At 36.7% G+C, this 14,823-nt stretch overlaps 1 protein-coding gene across 6 annotated transcripts in view; it reads right to left on the reverse strand.

Annotated features, from left to right (window-relative positions):
• Window positions 1-404: 404 nt before the first annotated feature.
• The window catches only part of LOC124798126 (ankyrin repeat domain-containing protein 1-like), a 113,921-nt gene continuing 99,502 nt past the window's right edge, over window positions 405-14,823 (reverse strand). The window contains exons 1-6 of one of the 6 annotated variants that reach the window (XR_007016918.1): window positions 9,317-11,728; window positions 9,067-9,217; window positions 1,341-1,490; window positions 1,087-1,256; window positions 877-1,001; window positions 405-783 (exon numbers count right to left, since the gene is read on the reverse strand). The gene's annotated coding sequence lies outside the window, so the exon portion shown is untranslated. Of the gene's footprint in view, window positions 784-876; window positions 1,002-1,086; window positions 1,257-1,340; window positions 1,491-9,066; window positions 9,218-9,316; window positions 11,729-14,823 lie in introns of those variants that run through there. The other 5 variants (XR_007016920.1, XR_007016921.1, XR_007016919.1 and 2 more) reach the window with 5 other exon arrangements.

Raw genomic sequence — 14,823 nt, forward strand, 5'->3', positions numbered from 1 at the left:
AACCATGAATTATTTGATAGAATTGTAGCAAGTTTTGCCGGACTACCAACATTTCTAATAACATTCAGAATTAGTAGCCTTAAGTTATTGTCCCCAAAAAACACCATACTGGATTACTGTCTACCTGGTGCCCATATCGTGGTACCAAAGAAGAATGATAAGGTGAGCAAGAGTCTCCAGAAATACAAAAGGAAAGGCCAAATGACAATCAGGAGGACAATACCAGGTGCAGAAATTCCCCTGTAGTAAGCTCTGTATATGCCATTTTTAAAGTTGTAATCCTCTTTTGAAGTAAACAAACCTAAAAGCTGAAAGTTTGTTAGGTTGGTTACATTTTTCAGGCACCATAGTCAAACTACTTTACTTTCGTATCTGTGGATTCTAGTGGGTAAATGCAAATGATTTAGAAAACTGTTCATAGTTATTGATACCACATTGTTTTATTATCTGTAACATTTAGTTTTCACTCAAAAAGGATAATAAAACAATGACATTTCTTCATATGTCCAATTCACATACATAGTCCACAGCAGTGAGGAGGCAGTAAACCAAGGCAGTGACAATCCCAGAAGCTCAACTTCATCAGAGGAACAAGATGAAAGGCAGTTGGCTAGGCTGGTTATAAACCTGACCTACAGCACTATAAACATTGACAGACTTTGAGAATGTGGCACTAGCTACATCATATCCTGAGGATGATGTAATAGCATCATGATAAAAAAAAAAGGTTCAGAAATTTGCCTTTCTGTCTTGCTTGAACACCAAGGCCACTTCTGCAGCAACCTGTAACAATACAAAGTTGTCAAATCATGTACAGTGAAGTGGTAAAATAACATGCTCCTAAAAATATAATTCAGAATCAGATACTATACTCACTTCTGTCTCCATGTGGTAATTTGTTCACTGAACAGAAAATCTGGAAAATTCAGCCATTTGTCTGAAACTGTAGCTGAGCACTCTCTCATTTGTGTTCACTATATTTTCCCTTGGACTGATACGGTCTGATTAAGCATAGAAAGCAAAATTAATTGAAAAAATTGCCTTGTAATAAGAATTTATGTAAATAAATGTTATCACTTTATGCACCTTGATGATACACAACCAGTTAATGTGCCACAGCAACCTTATTTTTAACTGTAGGGACTACCCCACCTGGGTATGCATTGTGTGTCAATTACACTTTCCACGAGAGAAGGAGGTTCAGAGGAATGATCACAATATTGCCTCTCGCTGCTGGGAGAAGACAACTGTGTCACCTGAATAGGAATACAATCATTGACTTTAAAATAACTTGGCCTGCAAGTGATTTTAATCAAAAATCAATGCAGATACTGACATACCTTGATGTTGCCAAGGTGATCTGCAACTGCAACTCTCTTGTAAACTTTACTTGTGGCTTGTCCATTGCTCCCATGCAATACAAAAGAACCAAAAAAGCTGATCTGAATGTTGCTTTTAAATGTGGCACAAGAACGCAGAGTACCTGTGAACTGTGAAATAGTGTTTTTTCATGTAGTAAGCAAAAAAATGTAAACAAAACATATTTAATGATGAAGTACTTATGTAACATGTTTAACTGCAAAAGGGGATAACTCCCACACCACCCACAGCTTTAAAATAAAAGGTAGATTGCAATTCTTACCTATAACTACTGAAATCTATATATGACTGACAAGGTGTTGAGAAAAATTTCCTTTGCAATATAATAATATGTATGTACACTGAGTAACTGTGGTAAATAGTACAGATTCATTCTACTTGATGCAGAGTACACATAACATGTATAAGAATGGTAATAATATAACAACACAAAGCCCAGGATGGAATAACAATTTTACACTGTTATCCATCTTGGCTTTCAGCCAAAGCTCCTTCATCTGAAATACATTCTGGCCACAGTAGTGAGAGACATTGGTCATGTGTGTGTATTTTTCCACTTCAGATGAAGGCCTTTGGGCTGAAAGCTAAGAGTTATCAATCTTTTCATTGTATCAATTTGTGAGAACATTTCGTATCCTTTTCATAATGTTAATATCCTACTTCATTAAGTCTGCCACAATTGGGAAGTCCTCAATTAAAGTTGATCTTCAACAGACTGTCTCCATACAATTTCTAGTTTTTTGATAGTGAATGTCAAACATACTGTGTGAATGTGGAATTAGCTGCAACATGTCAGTTCGTCTTTATCAAAGTGTGGAACACTGCCTGCCATGACATACAAATTTCATTGTAGTAAATTACAATTAACAGGATACGTTTATCAGCAGTGACTAAGGGCTTAGCCCATTGTCTTTAATTATCAACCATCAACGATCCTCTTGCAACACTGTCTAAATTGTTTACTGTATCTGCAAGGTTGCTTTCACCTCATGGTTGGTAGTCTTAACAAGTTGTTTTATAGAAATAATTGAAGATTTAACACGTGTCATTAAAATTTCAGTATGGAAAAAAAAAACACTGCGTGTGACATGACTTTTACCAAGCACCCCTATACTCTATACAATGAGTTGATAAAATATTAGGAGTTACCCACATAGAATGAGTGGTATCATGCAACAGATTAATGTCTCCATTTTTTACATACCTATCCCTGCACTTCATAGGTCAATGAAAATGTCAGAGCTACTGAGGTAAATCTTTCCAAATAGGTGAGGCTCTATACCAACTCACTGTTGGAAATTAAAGGGGCAGGATAACAAATGAGGGCAGCTCAAGGAGTGTGTGTTGATCTCTCAACAAGATTGGCAAGCAGGGGGTAAGTAGCTACTGGAATGATACTACCGATGAAAATAGCAATACTTTAGTGATTGATGGATCTACAGACCAGAGCCTCAGACAAATTCATATATGTATACACAAATAGGTAGAATAATTGAATAATCTTTGGGAATTGCATATAACAGCCAATTGTGTGCCAGAGTAACTGTACAACAACATTTAGTCCATTCATGCACGTGATGAGGCATTAGCTACTTAAGACAAGAGCTCCTTTCATCTGATCACCACCAGAATGTATACAGCAAATTCCACAACAGTGGGTCAACAAAACTTTTAAGTGAAAAGATCAAAAATTGTACTCCATAGTACAGTAGAAGAGTGATGGGAGATTTTAATGCACAGGTAGGCAAAGACAGAAAGGGATTGAAGCAAGCATTGGGATGTTTTGGATATGGAGGCGGAAATGAAGAAGGGGAAAGACTCCTGGATTTGTTCCAGAGGAATGGAATGAAAATAGCTAACAGCTGGTTTATGAAGAGAGAAAGTCATGTTATCACCAGATACAGTTGGGAAGGAAGAACCAAGAGTGTAATTGATTATATTCTAGCAGATAGGGAATGGGGAGACAAAGTAACCAATGTGAAGGTAATTCCAAGTGTGAGTGCAGATGGAGACCATAGATTACTGGTGGGACAATGGAAAATGAATCAGTGTGAAAAATAGAAAACAGAAGAAAGTGATGAGGATACGGGATTGGAAACTGAAGGAGAGTGAATGTGCTGAGAAGTACAGAGAATTAATCACACAAAAATTTCCAAAAGAAGTTTTCTGCGATGTAGAAAAAGAATGGAGTTTATTCAAAGACACCTTAGTTGAAGCAGCACAAAAAGTATGTGGCAGAACATCTGGAAAGGAAAAAATAAGACAGACAAGTTGGTGGGATGATACCACAATCCAAGCAGTTAGATAGAAAAATGGAGCATGGAGAAAGTGGTGGAAAACTAAAAATGACGAAGATCATAAAAATATATAGAGGAAAAGAAGAAGTGCAAAGAAGTAGTGGAAACAGCAAAGAAAAAGGCAAGGGAAGAGTTTACAAAAAAAACTTGAAGATGTGAAGAGCAATAAGAAATTATTCTATAAAATGATGAAAAATAAAAGGAAGGCTTCTGAAGTACCAGTAAAGATGGAAACAGAGGACGGTACCATTATTGAAGATCCAGGAAATATAAAAGACCTCTGGAAAGAACATTTTAAGAAGCTGTTAAATGCTGAGGAGCAGGTACATGAGGAAACAACAAATAATGGAGAAATTGAGAGAAGTTGGGAAGCAGAATTAGGACAAATTACACGGGAAGAAATGGAAAAAGCTGTGAAGAAGATGAATGGGGGGAAAGCCCCAGGACCTGATGAAGTATCAGTGGACATGATAAGAGCAGCAGGTCCAGTGGGAATGCAGTGGCTGTATAAAGTACTATCAAGCGTGTGGAGAAATAGTACAATACCTGACAACTGGAGAACAGGAGACATTGTTCCCATCTTCAAGAAAGGCAATAAAAGACTTTGTAAAAACTACAGAGGAATAACCCTTATGAGTCATACAGCCAAGATTTTTGAAAGAATTTTACTAAATCGAATAAGTGAAAAGATAGAAAAGGAGCTGAGTGAAGAACAGCATGGGTTAAGGAAAGGAAGAAGCACGATCGACCTGATATTTTCTATCCACCAACTGCTGGAAAAATGTTGGGAGTATATCAAAAGGGTGATAATGATTTTTATAGACATAGAAAAGGCATATGACTCAGTTGACAGGGAAAGACTCTGGGAAGAAATGAAGAAGATAGATATAGAAGATGGATACATTAATGTTATAAAGACAATGTACAGAGAACACAATTGTAGAATTAGAACACCATTGGGGAACTATGAATACTTCCAAATAAGACAAGGACTTAAGCAAGGAAGTATTCTATCTCCTGCACTTTTTAATGTCGTGATGGAGGGAATGAATAGAGCAGTTAAAGATATAGTAAAAGAAAAAGACAAAAAAGATGATTTTTGCAGATGATATGGTAATAAGGGATGATAAAGAGGTAGATGTGCAGTTACAGCTTGATACGTGGAAGGAAACAATGAAAAGGTATGGATTAAAAATAAATAAAGGTAAGAGTGAAGTAATGGTATTTGGAAGAGAGAAAGGGATCAACGGAAATCTTACCTTGAATGGAGAACCCCTCAAAGTGGTAGAAAGTTTCACTTATTTAGGGAATGAAATATCTAGGGATGGAAGAACAACTAACGAAATTAATAGGAGGTTACAGAAGGGAGGCAATTTCTACCAAACAATAAAACACCTGATTTGGAAAAATGAAGTTTTTTGAAAGAGCAAATGTATAAGAATTATTACATCCCTATTGTCACCTATGCTGGAGAAACATGGACAATGACAGAAAGGGACTGGAGCAGACTGCAAGCAGGGGAAATGAAATTTGTCAGAGCAGTTATGGGAAAAACAAGAATGGACAGAGTAAGGAATGTAGAGATTAGAAAGGACCTTAAACAAGAAAGTATGAGAGAAGAAATTGAAAGAAAGAGATTAAGATGGTATGGGCATGTTACGAGGATGCATGTGCAGAGACTCTCCAAAATTATGGAAGAACTAAAGGTGGATGGGAAAAGACCTAGAGGGCGCCCAAGAACATGGTGGAAAATGGGAGTGAGAATATCTGTAGAAAGGAGAGGTGTGACCTGTCAGCAAGTGGAGGAAGAAAAGTGGTGGGAGGACCGAGCCAAATGGAGAGGACTTGTCAACACCCAAACCCGGCAGTAGCTGAAGCGGGATTCGGATATAGACAGTACAGTACAAGAACCATGTAGATTGAGTCATTCCAGGTGCCTCTACCTTTCGGTAATTATAGTAATATGTAGTGAAAGGCAAGACAAAGAAACTGTACGAGAGATAAGGTGGAGGGAATGAGGGCAGACAGAGAAAGAATTTTCTTACAGGAAGATTTATAAGGCACATATTATTAGAACAGGAAAAGTTTTTGGTAAGGTATGACGAACTATGAGAGGAGGAAGGGGTGTGGGGGGGGGGGGGGAAGGGCAAAACAGTTATTTAGGGGCAGTTGGCACTTGTGCAGACTAGACAATGGGTGTTATGTGGAAGCAGCCCAAGTTGTGAACCAACTATCGTGAAAAATCTAGAATAGGGCCAGCGGCGTACTTATACGTTTCACACAGGAATGTTTTCAGCACTTCTTGTGAGGTATAATGGAACAAAAGAGGGTGTGTCAGCTGTGTTAAACAGCCAATGAGATAGCAGTAGGCAGAATATGTGTTTCGATGTAATAAATTTGAAAGAAAGGATGAAACATTGTTGTAAACAAGAATCATATTTAACTGCTTCCTGTTTGAGTTACAGCTATTTAAACTGTGCTAGCATCTGAAAACTAAGTACAGTGTCACAACCCATGGTATATTCGAGAAAGCAGTGAAATATTTTTCTCCTTTTGAGTTGGTATGCAATCAATGTACACGAGAACAATGAGTAAGTGGATCAATGTTTTTTACTTAAATCATGGAAGAAGGTAGGTGGATCGGTGCTTTTTAATATATCACATGCGCAACTATCAATGAATACTGATCCACCCACCTTCTTCCACGATGGAATTAAAAAAACATTGATCTTGTTACTCAAAGTGGAGGCTTATGCTGCACTTCCAGACGATTCAGATCCACCCACCTTCTTCCACGATGGAATTAAAAAAACATTGATCTTGTTACTCAAAGTGGAGGCTTATGCTGCACTTCCAGACGATTCCACCCACATTCTCTTTAAACGTTATTTCACCATCACATCTGACATTTTCATATCTCTGCAATTAATCCATGAGATATACACAAGCTGATGACATCATCGTGCAGAACAATCACTGAAATCAGTAATTTATAGCTTGCGCCCCTTATCACAAAATATTTCTCAAAACTCACGAATACATTGAAAAGCAGAAAACATAACAATGCTTTACAATTTCAGCACTAGAAGTATATTGTGTCTGTTCTCGTCTCTCATTCAATATGTCAAAAAATCATTCTTCTGGCTACGCAAAACTGTCACGTCGCCAACCAATGAGCAGTAGATAAGCACCATTTTGGCTATCGCTGGCCCTGACCTAGTTCTCTTTTAGTCCAAGGTGATTGGTATGGGCATCAATGCAAGTAAGTCGTTCTTTCAATGATTAGAGTTATAGTACATTAGTTTTAGAAAATGTATGCACAATATATTTATTTTCACTTACATATTCTTGGAGCTAAATTTGCTTCAGCAGAGAGGTAGGATACTTCATTATCAAAGCAAAAACACACACACACACACACACAAACACACACACACACACACACACACACACACACACACACACACACACACCGCTTTTATGATCCTAATAATGGAAGACCACCAGCTTGTGGGTTTGGCGATGTTAAATCGTCCACACATTCTCGAAGTCTGTTCAGCATTCTAACAATTGCTTCTCCGTTTTTACAGTTGTAGGTCAGGTTTATGACCTCCCTTGCTAATTCCCGTGCATCTTGCTCCTCTGATGAAGTTGAGCTTCTGGGATTGTCACTGCCTTGGTTTACTGCCTCCTCACTGCTGGTATCCTCTGAAGTTTGTAATACTGGGCTGGCAGTTTCAGACCGGCTGTTGCTTGAGCCAAACCCAAAGATCTCATCGAGACAAATTAAAGGGCTGTTCTTGTAACTGTCATTCAACTTATAAAGTCCCAGCCAGGGTAATAAATGAAAATTGCGCAGAAATGTTTGCATGGATATTTCCACCTTTGGAAGTCTTCACATGTGCAATTAGGCTTTGCAAAATTCACCACCCATTTCCCTCACTGAGCTTTTGTAAATTCAGTTTGTGCTGAATAATGTCTTTTCATTACATGAGTCACAAATTCGTGTGACTTGTTATGCAAGAAATGAGGACTCTCTCTGCTGTAAGATTTGACGGCTGAATTCTTCAGACAATATTTTTTAAACAGGCTAGGGAGGAAATCATTTATTAAAACTTTAACAACACCTGTCAATGTTTTATTTGCTGAATGTCTAGGAAAAAAAAAAATTTCACTTTTTTATTTAGTGATTCAACACCATTAGTAGTAGGTATATTGGCGAAGAAATTCTTCTTGTTGTCATAGGCCTTCACCCACCTTTCAGATACTGAAAGCCATTGCTTATTAAAATAATCAAGTGCACCAGAATTTCTAGTTAATAATTCATGAGATTGAAGATTTTGTTTTGCAGTTAAGAACTGTTCTTCAGATGGTGACTCAGTAATTTCTTCCCACAGCTTCAGAATTTGCTCACTATCTCCCGGTATGTCTAAATTGTTCTTTTTACTAAGCCACTGTTGCCAGGCTTGTTTTCGATGAAATAGACAAAGATAAACCCTTGACATTGGAAATGTTCCTTCAATTGCCCGTATCTCAGGCTCAGAAAAATCTGTAACCCATTAAACTGGATTCCAATCTGGGTTCCATGCCTTGAAAATTCATAGAGCCTCTTTAATTGATGCAGTGTTTTCTACTTGAATGAAGAATATCCCAATGACTAAATAGCACCACATTAGCTTTCACTACCAAGAAAAGTAATGGAATGTCATACTTTGTTGTCTTGTATGTTGCATCAAGCAAACATACCCTACCATACTTTTTCAAAAGTTCCCTTTGCCACGTGTGCTGGTAACAAAAAAGCAATGGCTGCACTTTTCCATTGTCATCTGTAAATGATCTGAAAAAAAATCTCTCATCCTTCGATTCCTTTTCCCACCCATTAATTTGATTCCTGAATGCATCTTGGTCAATAACAGTTTTCTTCAAATCAAACAGAGCCCGATACATATGGCTATAAATTGTACGATCTGTTGGGTAAAACATTATGTTCATCTGATTTGGTCTGTTTTCCCTAGTGAAATTGTTTTCCACAAATCTTTCCAGTTCTAACTTAATAATCCGAACTGAGTTCATCCACTTTGTAACTATATCCCTGATCTCTTTTGAAAACAAAGGTTGTATGTGTCCAATTGCTTTCACACATTCAATGCCATGATTATGGCGGCTTGCTTGGGAGGCAGCCACATAATACCGCAGATAACGTTTTGGTGCCTGTGTCGACTACAAGTCTCGTTTCAGTTTCTCAGTAACCTTTAATACAATAAAAATTTATCAATGAATTACAAATATTTATATACAAGAGCTAGCCAAATGACATACCTGTCACTTATCAGGCTAATGATGTAATCAGGCTAATATATCCACACACATTATTCAGTTGGATACTCACTTTTTTTTTTTTTTTTAACTGTCTGTTGCTGAGTTTATCGAATAATCGGGGAATACCCTGACACTCTTAACGTCCAATGTTGCTGGACAGCCTTTCTTTTGTGTGTCCATGATAACTTTTCTCCTCTTTTTTTTGGGTTAACATGGTCCACCTTTATGTATAAAATGAACAAAATTTAATAAGTCCCTGTAACTATTCCTTTTTGATTGAAACTATATATAATTGCTACTAAGATCTTTATTTTACTTACCAGATGATCTGCAACAGGAGTCTCCTTTTTATGATATAACGGGCCAAGAGTACGCACTCTTTTTACTATGCTTTCAACACAGAAAACAGGGCCAAAAAACTGTATCGGTATGTTGTCTTTTGTGTGGCTGTAGTAGAAGCCTGTCTTGTCTGGTAAAAACAGACTTTTAATTAAATCTACAATCATGTCACTGCACATATATGGGGTAGGCCACTGATGTACATGGGAACTTCAGTAGCAGGCCTATGTAAAATATGAATGATAGTATTATGAAAAACCAACAGAATTTAGCGCAAAAACCAATTACCTTGTCACAACAGTTCATAAACTAGTACAATCAAGATCAGTTTATTCATACACAAATGGATATAGTTTACTATTGGATACAAGTAGTTGTCTTTGACCACTGAAGCAAACAGCATGGAAGTGATGTCAGTACTTAGTTGCAGTATTTTCACTCACTAATGGGTATATAGTTTTGTAAATTTAGCTGTTTTAACTGTACAGAAACAATGTACCAAATGATCAATAGATATACAATACAGAGTCGCCTGTAATCAGTGAGGTTTAGGATGCACTGTAAAAAATCTTGCCAGAGTAGAGGCAGGAAGATTGGCATTTCGTGCTTCGATGCTGTTACAAATACTCAATTAAAGAAAGTATCAGTATCTACACTTGAGCTACATTTTAATCCCTACATGTCTTAAGCGTTTCCAAAATCAAGTTCTTTCATTTCTTCTTCCGACATGCCTTTTGTTCACTGCATTCTGATAATGTGTGCGTGTTTTCCTTTTTTTTTTTTTTTTTTTTCGTCCCACATTTCTCATTTCTGGTGTACATGGAGAAAACTAATTGTTTCCTTCACACTACAGTAACAAATTCTATTTGTACATTCTATACACTTTGCCAATGGTTGTCCTTTTTGAAATTTCAGTCTTAGTTATCCATTCCCATAAGCAAATTTATATTTTTAGCTACATAACCATTAATGTTATTTGGCAATTGTTTTGTGTGTGCTACATGGCTTGCTGTCTTCCCCATCCTACTATGATTGATTTACCCAATTGAACATTACGTAGTGCAAGAATGAAAAGTGTAATGTGTTCACAGAATGAAAATATGCAAGGCATGTTTAACTCGAGAAATGTACAAATGGAATGTCCCGTCATACCACTCTTGAAAAACACATTTAGGAATGGAACATCCTTTTTAACTTCCATTGAGAAGTGAATATTTGGGTGTATCAAATTTAGATGATTTAGAAAGCTGTTTAAACTGTCATTTCCAAGAGGACACAAGTATTGTCCACATATCTGAAAAACATGCAGGTTTCAATGCTGCCAACTACATGGCTAGTTCCTCGCGCCACAGCTGTCGAAGATGTCACTCAGCTGCATTCATGTAAGTTGTTCGAAAGACAGATTTTGAAATATTGGCCATTGAATAAAAAGGATTTGGCATTGACCATACTTAATCTGCTTTGCACGTGAATTTATCACCTAGTGGTAGTGTGGATACTTCTCTTCAATAAATTAAGTTATGTATACAGTCTTAATCAGAAAAGTTAACATTATTTTGTGTGGAGCTATAAATACAAATATCACAGATGAAGCTATGAGATGCATTATAAACAGCCTTCACAATCTTGTCATCTCTGCAACAACCTTAAATACAATAACAGCATCATCAGTAACTGATCAAGTGGCCACAAATGTCGACAGGAAAAAGTGTGGTGTAATTGTAAAAGATCTTGGTATCTCAGACCATTTGTGCCAAATAATAAAGATGCGTGACAATGACACCTGTGGTACAATACCCTCAGCCTCATATTTCTCACTGACATGCAGAATACACATATAGATGTAAAATCTGGTCTGTAAAACCGAAGCTGGACTTAGGCGTGTAGAGAAACCAACAAAAATGCCAGTTCTCTCAGTTCTCAGCATTATTTAAGTGCAACTTTGGAAATAAATTTTTGAAAGTGCCCACATCAGTACCAATGACTGACTAAAACAAATACATATAGAAAAAAGTCCTCCCAAACCCTTAAGTACCTCAGATTCATGAAAAAGAGTATTGAACTTTTGTCACAAGTACAAAAAGAGTATTAACTGCTGTAAAAGGTTATTTAATGACAAAAATAATAACACACGTGAAGCAGTTTAAGGTGTCATAAAATAGGAAACAAGGGGGGAGATACAAAAGCATAAGAATGTAGAAATAATGGATGGGGATAAAGTAATTAGTGGCCCACACACCTAGGAGACTGTGAATGACCACTGTTTTAAGTTGGGCAAAAAAGAATTAATAAGAAAAATTCTCAAAAACAAGTATAATGCCCATAGATAATTGTGCACTTGAAATATGCACAGAAGAAGGCAAATCCCACAAATTTGAATTTGAAGACAGAAATATGACACTGTTAAATTAAATGTATATGGTACTTTTATAGACTGTAGCAAACACTAAATTTCAAGGAATGAATACCGATTATAAATTCTGAGTGAGTGGATGGACGGACAGACGGTCAGTCGCGAGTGCGCGTTCCCGCACCCACGCATGCTCATACATGCACGGGTGCACGCACACACACCTCCCCCCCCCTCCCACCCCCCCCCCCCACACAGACATACAGAGAGAGAGAGAGAGAGAGAGAGAGAGAGAGAGAGAGAGAGAGAGAGAGAGAGAGAGAGAGAGAGAGACTTGTAAACAGCATTCATCAGCATATTGTGACCCCATCATAGTAATGTATTCACAGACACACTCATTTCTAATCTATGGAACTCTCTTCTGTGAAACAAATACACATAGAATGAATTTACATTTAGAAACCACAAAAAGATCCAGTAGGATAATAACAAGAATAATAATAATGCTATTTATACAGAAGTGTTCAAAATATGTGGGGTATTACGTATAAAAGGGAACAAAAAACTATCGCCCCTGTCCTGATATCAGTCGGTAGTGTGTGTTCCGTGTAGTGCTACATTATGAAATAATATTGGCACAGTAGTAACACCAATATCGATTGTAAGTAGATTATACTATGAAACTGTATGTATGTGACTATGAAGTGGTTGTTCTTTACTAGTGAAGGTCACTGAATTGTAAGAGAGAAAGTTGAAGTTTGTACTAAACATATTCAAAAAACTAACGGATATTTAAAAATAATGGAATTTTATAACATACGTCAGCTCATGAAAGAGAAATTGTACTTTGAGTGCTGGTTCATGCTAAGGGGATTTGTATTGTGAAGTATAAAAGATGTAGGGAACCTCCCTCCAGAACGGAAGTGGCTCGGCGCACGGTAAAAAGTGGTTTCGATGGTCGATCTGGGTGGCTACTGGGTGAGAATGCTACGCAGTCAGTGGCTAGTTGTCATATGGTTAACATCAAGGGTGCCAAGTGAGGCATTTGGAAGCTAATATACATATTAAAAATTTGCCTTGGATGTGGATTCGGCTGTTGGTTGGTGCTTTTGGTATTATGGAATGGCTCTAAAATGAGAATGTGCAAAAGATCAGTGCCAGAGTGTGTAAGTGTTAATGTAATAATACCTGCTTCACAGGTGGTGAAAAAGGCACATAATTTGAACATATATGAAATGTAAATTTGCATTTATTATCACCATGAACTATTTTATGCAGTTAATTAAGCTTAGTGATTGAGTAAATTGCTAAACAGGATAAAAAAATATAAACTATTTCAAGTGGGGTTAGGTATTAATATTAGTGAATTACAATTTGTTTATAAAATAATTACAGAGTTAGCCTGTAGAGAAAGTAACAGTTTATGGGTTCCCATAGTAATCTTTTCTCCAATTAAAAGATAATTGGGGTTTTAGTTGCTTTTAAGAGAAATCTGTGATAATTCTAAAAATGGGAGCATAATAAGTGTATGTGTAGTATAATTTAAGTTCATTTGTGGTATGTATTTGTCGGCTAAATCAGAACTCTTTTCATGCCCAACTACAGTCCAGTGTGTACTGTGGTAATATCTCAGTGCTAAGTTGATTAATGATTACTATAGTAACTATTATTATTGTGTGTTCAGAGCCATTTGTCTTCATATGATTAATAATTTATGCAAATAATAACTACTGCTATCCACAACTTAGTTTGCCCTGTAGTTATGAGTATCCTGTGCATTATCCAACGAGAGAATTAATGAGTCATTTTTGCAATATCATATTTACATTCTATGGATACAATATTTCAAATTATTATGCCTAATTAGGCTGGCAACAGTTTTTTGTTTCATTCACATGAATTTCACTACTTGTATCATCTCCATAGTAAAGCCTGTTAAGTCTCTCTATTAATTGCCATATACACAAAATTATAGTCCGATGTCAATTATCCATTAGACAAACACATGGTTAAAACTAAAAATACTCTCAGAGGGTAATAGTAGTTAGTGTCAAGTAAAGTGTGAGCGTTATACTTGGCGCAAGTGCGCAACCTTGAGTTATACTTGGCGCGGCGTGACAGGACAGTCATCAATTTTACTCACGTAAGTACAGTTCAGAATGTAAATGTTGGGTGAAAAACAATAGTAAGATGAGTATTGTATGTCCAGTGGCACGAACTTGCAATACATCAGGAAAAATAATTAATAGAAAAGTTCCCAAGTATTTTTAAGATAGAATATAAAATAGTGACAAAGTTAAAATGGATACAAAAACGACAGTAGGCCAGAACGAGCAGGACGAGAAAGTAGAGAGTGCACTATGTGGCAATAGTTCACTAGACAAGAACACAGATGATGCCACAAGACGGCAACAAGCTTTCGTGGAGTAATATACGCACGTGAACGATCAAATTCAAATGATGAACTCGTCACATATAAAACAAGGCAGGAAAGATAACACAACCGTAGACAGTGGTTAAGTCAACAACTCAATGGATATGTTTAATTCATCAAAAGTCAAGAGTAAAATGAGTGAATCGCTAGAAACAAAATCTGAATGACACTTTAGAACAAGAAAGCGAAAAACCACTAGACATGACCGAATTGTCAAAAATGTTAGCTGCACAAACTGCAGAACAAGGTAGGAATATTAACAAACAATTTGCAGCACACAGTAATTATATTAACAATCAGATTAAAGTACTTGAGAAAACGCAAGGTAATCAGATTAAAGCACAAGGCCATCAAATTGAAATGCAAGGGGTTAAAATTAGTTGACAAATTGAAGAGGTATACTACAAAGTAGGCATTGTGAGCAAATGAAATAAAGTATTTAAAAATTAAGATGAATACTATTAATAACAATGTTGCCACTATGCAAGGACAGATTGGCGACATTAACGATAGATTTGACACAGAAATAATGAAAATAGAGGACAATGTAGAACCTTTGGTAATAACAAAAGTTGATGAAAAAGTTATCGGCCTCAAAACCGAATTAATAAATAAATGTAATACTGAAATTTCTCAATTGAGACAGATGGTGACTGATTCCGAAAAAGAATTGAGTAAACCATTAGCAACTTTTGAAAGAAGTG

This window comes from Schistocerca piceifrons, chromosome 5, assembly GCF_021461385.2.
Source record: "Schistocerca piceifrons isolate TAMUIC-IGC-003096 chromosome 5, iqSchPice1.1, whole genome shotgun sequence".
Taxonomy (NCBI): domain Eukaryota; kingdom Metazoa; phylum Arthropoda; class Insecta; order Orthoptera; family Acrididae; genus Schistocerca; species Schistocerca piceifrons.